Genomic DNA, 6280 nt, shown 5'->3' with positions numbered 1-6280 from the left:
ACAAAGTTCTGACTTTGTTTAGGCCATAGGTAAATATTTGCCTTGCAACGCAAGTCCGAGCTGTGGTGCCTGAGCAAGGGTTATCCAAATAGTGTCTTCACTCGCCCCTGCCCTCGATAACAGCTCCGGCCTGGATAGGCTCACTCCTTGCTTTTGTAGCTTCCCGTGATGTTTGACTAACTTCCTGCTAGGCACGGACCCTAGGGCATCCAAAACTTCAAAAGATCGCAGCAAGGAGTCTCTCTTGGCTTGTTTGTTTGTGGCAGGCGAGGTGCAGACTGGTTCTCAGCACGATGGAGGCAGCAACGCTGCGCTTCTCCAGGGGCCCTCCCGCCCAGCCAACCCACAGGGGTTGGCAGGGACCTTTGGGTTGGATCCCGACCCACACAAACACCCTTTTTTTTTCCATTCTGCTGGGAAAGCATTGTAGCTGCTGGTGTGGTAGTTCTAGTTTTTCAAAATTAGCATGTGAAAACATCTGATGATGTTTTCGGATGCACGTTGTACCCTGGATGTGCCAAGGCCCCTGGATGCTTTTGAAATTGGTTTTTGGCCCCTCTGGCTCTTTGGGTGGGTGCTTCAAGAGATGGGACAAAATAAGACAGCAAAGCAAAGGGGGAAAGAAGGGAGGAAGCAGGCTTCTGGCAAGAGGACATGGTTATTTCTTCCATTTTTCCAGGGAAAAAGGATATTTGCAGACATCTGAACAACTTCAAAGGAAAAGACTGAATTACTATGCGAACCCAGGGAAAAACAGCAGACAAAATTTTACTATTTTATATTTATGATAGCTACATATACTGTTTCATAGATGTTATGCTGGAAAGAGGTATTGAATAATTAGCCCTCATTTGCCCTCTCCCACAATTTATTTGGGCAATCCTGGAGCTTGAACTTGGAGATGACATAGCTCCAGTTTTGCCAGGAAGTTTAGGGAGCCTGTAGGCTGCATTCAAACTAGCACACAGCCTTTGAAGGACACTCATCTTCGAATCATAGAATCAATTAGGTTGTAAAAGACCTCTAGGATCATTGAGTCCAACCATCAACCCAGCACTGCCAAGGCCACCACTAAACTATGTCCCCAACTGCCACATCTACACGTTATTTAATTACCTTTCTGGGAGGTTTACTCCACTACTTCCCTAGTCAGCCACTTTCGGTGAAGAAATTTTCCATATTATTCAGCCTAAACCTCCTCTGGTGCAACTTGGAGCCATTTCCTCTTATCCTGTCACTTTTTACTTGGGAGAAGAGATCGACCTCCACCTGGCTCCACTCACCTGTCAGGGAGTTGTAGAAAGTGAGAAGGTCCTCCCTGAGCCTCCTTTTCTCCAGACTGAGGCTCCCACCAGCTCCCTCAGCTTTTCCTCACCAAACTTGTGCTCCAGACCCTTCCCCAGCCCCATTCCCTTCTCTGGACACGCTCCAGCACCTCAATGACTTTCTTGTCATGAGGGGCCCAAAACTTAACACAAGATTCAAGCTGTGGCCTCACCACTGCCAAGTACAGGGAGACAATCCCTGGTCCTGCTGGCCACCCTCTTTGTGGTACAATCCAGCAGTATTTCAGGTAACACCTCAAAATTAGCTCAGGAAAACCCTCCATGAGTGCCATGGGAGCTTTGGCTATGACAGGGCTTCTCCAGGGCTTAGTTTAGAGTGACCAGTCCTTTCTCATCAGAAACTTGAAGCTGTTCTGGAGGTATCTGGGCCCCTGGATAGGGCAGCAAAGCACTGCTGCTCTGAAGAGACGAAAAAGTCCCTTTACAACAAAGTTTGTTTTAAAAATTGATTTTGTAACCCTTTATTTCAGTCCTCTCACAACCACCACATGCGGCTTTATTTTTTTTTCTGTAAAAATATCAAGATTGGGAAATCAGTGTGACCACTAGATGGCACGAACTGCTCAAATATACTGTTCAAAGGAGTCCAAAAAGCTGAAATTTCTCAAGAAGGTACAGAAAATACAAGAGCTGAGGATGCTCAGAGCCTTTGCCATCAGTTTCAGTAAACCTCCTCAGAATTTCACGGGGAGAACAGGAACTCAGTAGGATGTTTTGTGCTATGTGTCCATTGGGTTGTTCCATGAATTGTCCTCTCATGACTGCGATTCCTCTGGGAGTTTTCATGCACTGTCCTCCCTGAAGCACCTGGAGTTACTGCTGGGTATTTCTGTCCTTCATAACAATTAAATTGTGTTAACTTGCCTTGCACCCACAGAGAAACGTCACCCTTTCTGTGTCTGATGAGATAGGCAGCTTCCCTTTCCCACTTTAAATTTCATGTCTGGAAATTTCCAGTGATCTGGGTAAGAACAGGCGGTACCTCCGAGGCAACACGCTTATCCAGGGTGCTGCTGCCCTGAAGTTCATCCCACCACACACCAGTCAGTGTGGGAAATGATATATGGCCATACAGAAAAGGGTTTTTTGGTGTTTGAACTTTCTTCTCTTTGTTCTGCTCTTCGTCAGAGATACAGCAGGTACTCAACCTGTCTGTTTTGGTGACCTCTTCAAGGTGGGTTTCACTACGGTCCCCCAGACAGAGTCAGACATTCCCATCACCAAGGCACCTTTGTCAGAGACTTTGGGAATTTTTCACCAGGATAATACCAGATTTGGAAGCTCTGGAATGCTCTGCTGGGCCAAGGTGCACACAGTTAATGGCAACAGGAGATCAGCAGCCACTGGGATCCCAGAAAATACCTTTACACTCTTCTCTGCCCTCATGGGACACTACCTGGAGTACTGCATCCAAGTTTAAAGTCCTCGGCACAAGGAAAATGTGGACTGTTGGAGCAAGTCCAGAGGAGATCACAAAGATGCTGTGAGGGCTGGAGCCCCTCTGCTGTGGAGAGAGGCTGGGAGAGCTGAGGGTGTTCACTTGGAGAAGAGAAGGCTCTGGGGAGACCTTATTGCAGCCTTTCAGTACTTACAGAGAGCTTATAAAAAAGAGGGAGACTGACTTTTTTCATGGGCAGAAAGTGATAGGACAAGGGGGAACAGTTTAAACTAAAAGAGGAGAGATTGAGATTAGATAATGTGAAGAAATTCTTTATGCAGAGGGTGGTGAGGCACTGGTACAGGTTGCCCAGAGAAGCTGTGGATGCCCCATCCCTGAATGTGTGCAAGTCCAGGTTGGATGGGGTCCTGAGCACCCTCATCTACTGGGTGGGATCCCTGCTTATGGCAGGGGGGTTGGAACAAGATAATCTTTACTCTTCCAACCCAAACCATTCTATGATTCTTTCAGGAACACAGGCACCGCTCAACAGTGTCAGAACTGGGGACCATCAGGGTCACATCCAGATGTTTCAGCAGAGATTGCTTAGATTCAGACCTGAAGGAAAACGTGGAATGTAATTCCCTGAACTTCATGGTAATTAATTTCACCTGTGGACATTTATCTAAGACTGCACCTGTGTAACCCTTTGGGATTCCCGCCAATTTCTTGATTCAATTGCTGGCTTTGAATGCCACTAAATTGTACTGTTTGTTAGTGCTTTGGGTAGATTTGGTTCATGGTTCAGACATTTCTAGTTGGGCATATAACATAGCTGCCCCTGCATGAGGTCAGCATTACCTGTGTTTGTGTGTCAACACAGAGAGATTCCTTGATTTAACATGATCTGTTCCAGGGGAAATCCGTGTGGAAGCCCAGCTGTTGGATCATGCCTCTCCCTGGTGTCTCTGCTCGTGCTGGCCCCAGGCCTGCCAGGCAACTTAATTTGCTGAGCCCCCCCCATCCAAAGAACAGCTGCTCATCCTGCTAAGTCGGCAAAAGTGAGCCTCAAACATGCCTGATGTGAACACACCTGAGTAACTGCTTATCCTGGACTCCAGGGGCATCCCCGGCACAGTGCCTGCCGTGTTTGCCCCGGAAATCAGGAGACTGTATTCCAAGGAGGCAGGAGAGGGGATAATGTGAACAATCAAGACCCCAGGCTGGATGTTCACTCACCAAAGCTCACGTTAAAACACACCTCGGTCTTACTTAGCTACGTGCCGTGTCCTCACGTGCCCTTGCCGAGGGGAACATAAACAGCATTGGCTGCTCCTAATCCCTTCAGGAAGGGCAGTGCTTTTCCCAGCTTGCTCTCTCATGCCTGTTGGTTACCCTGTACCTGCTGGAGGATCCTGTTCTGGCTTGAACATCCTCCTTTCCTTCCCCAGGTGTGCCCAGGATCAGCTCACCTGGGCAGGGGGAGAAGCAGAGTGGCTGAATGCTGGTCAGGAGGCAAAGAGGGACAGCTGGTAAATACCTGGATGTTATTCCAAATGCCTCCTGACTGTGCAATGGTTATTTCAAACTGGCAAACATCCTCCCTTTCCTGACCAGAAACTTTTGTTACTTTTAGGGCTAGTTCTGACTTGCTTTTGCAGGGGTGCCTTGGTTTCCTCTAGGTTTTCTGGAATAGTAGGAAAATCATGGTTTAAATGCCTTTTTCCAGCATTTCTAAGCATACACTGCAAGACTCTTATTCATCTGTGTCCCCAGAGTAGTGAAGCATGGACAGGGCAGGCTGAGGAGCAGCCAACCCTAATGTCAGCAGTGAGGCACAGGAGGCTGCAGCCCTGCTTCCCATGCTGTTCCAGTGCTCTTCTGTGTCTGAGCCAGACAAGACATGCAGGAGCTGGAACAAACTGGAACCATGCGAAAAATACTTCAAATCATCTTTTGCATGTCCTTAAACAAGGCCTGGACCATTGCTTTGAGTCTTCACTGATTCTCAAGAGGGTGGCTGAGATCTCTTCCATCTCACTTGGAAATGGTGAGGAGATGAAGATGGTGCCTCAGTTGTCTCCTGGCAGAGATCAGATCAATAGAGCAGCATTTGGGGTGTCTCTGGAGGCCTGAAATATCCTGCCACAGCCTCTCTCTGGCTTTCTCCCACCATCTTCTCTTCTCCAGCCACATCAGTCCTTCATCATTCCCTGCAGTGCAGACCAGCTTTGCACCTCCCACTGAGGATGTGGCTACTCCAGAGGCCTTTGTACATGCCAGTGGTGGACTGGTCCCACTGGGAAAGGGACTGGCCAGGCCCTTAACTCCTTCTGGCAATGCCAGAAGGGGCCTGTGTGTGAACATGGTGTCACTTAGGCTCAGCCTAAGTCTGAGCCATCAATTTGCTAACGTGGAACTCCAAAGGTGTTGACCACGCTGCCGTTCCCTTTGCTCCATCTCCAGCTTCCCTCATCCCTTCTGCACGGGGAGCAAGCACATTCCTACTCCTCCAAAACACATGCTAGATTTGAGGACAGCAAGGTCAGAAAGAGACTGAGCCACTCACTGGAGTGTCACTGCCGTGGCTGGGAGATGAACCACAACAGCTTCAGTCCCTGATGACTCAGAGCTGGAAAGGAAAAGAAAATACAGGGGTTAAATTATGCCAGGTTTGCGAGCGCAGCACCTTGCACCTGCCAAAAAAAAAAAAAAAGAAAAAAAAGCATAGATAAACAAAGTAGCAAATTTGGGGTGAGGTGTGTGCTGCAGATGCAAATTTCTAAATGCCTGGGGATGGCACCAGTGCTGTCAGTGCCAGCTGGCAGGAATGTCCCTGGCAGCTGCCAGGTGGAACCCAGCCTGCCCTGCAGGTTCCACCTTCACCCCAGGGCTGGTCTGGGAGAAGAAGGCTCTGGGAAATGGAGAGAAGAAGAGCAGGACTTGAAAAAGCACCCCAACTTTGCTCAGCTGAGAAATGGAGTCCGGATAGGAAAGAAAGAGGGGTGAACACAGGGCTCTTGGCTGCCTTTCCCGAGGGGAGGGACCTGGATGCCCATCAGGGTGCCAAAGTGAGGGTGTGGAGAGGGCTGTGCCCTGCCCTGGGGGCAGCTTTCCAAACCAACCAGGGCTCTCAAGATGGCGAGTTAGAGAAGTTTTTCCTTCATAGAGGATTTTGCCACCCCTTGGGAAAACCCCAGCCTTAAAGCACATCCTGGGGTTGTGCTCCCCAAGGGGTTGGGTTGGAGGCACTGGGCACCACCTTGTCCCTTCCTCAGCACCCAGCCAGGTGTAGGAAATGTCCTCTCAGCCTCCCCCTTGCTGAGGGCCACCACGGGGTGCTGCTGGTGGCAAAATGGCAAGTGGCAGCACCTCAGGGACCCCCAGCATCGCCCCTTTCTGCTGCACGGGCCAAGATGGGTGAGAGCGGCATCCGAGAGGGGTACCTGCCCACAGGACCCTGAGGGAGAGGGATAGAAACCCCGAAAGGATTCCCTGCAGCGCCCTGAGTGGAAAAGGGGCCGGTCCCGAGCCGGGAAGGAGGAGAAGAGGGTGG

This window comes from Myiozetetes cayanensis, unplaced genomic scaffold, assembly GCF_022539395.1.
Source record: "Myiozetetes cayanensis isolate MyiCay16 unplaced genomic scaffold, myiCay2020 scf3, whole genome shotgun sequence".
In the NCBI taxonomy this organism is placed as follows: domain Eukaryota; kingdom Metazoa; phylum Chordata; class Aves; order Passeriformes; family Tyrannidae; genus Myiozetetes; species Myiozetetes cayanensis.
This window is presented reverse-complemented; position numbering follows the sequence as displayed.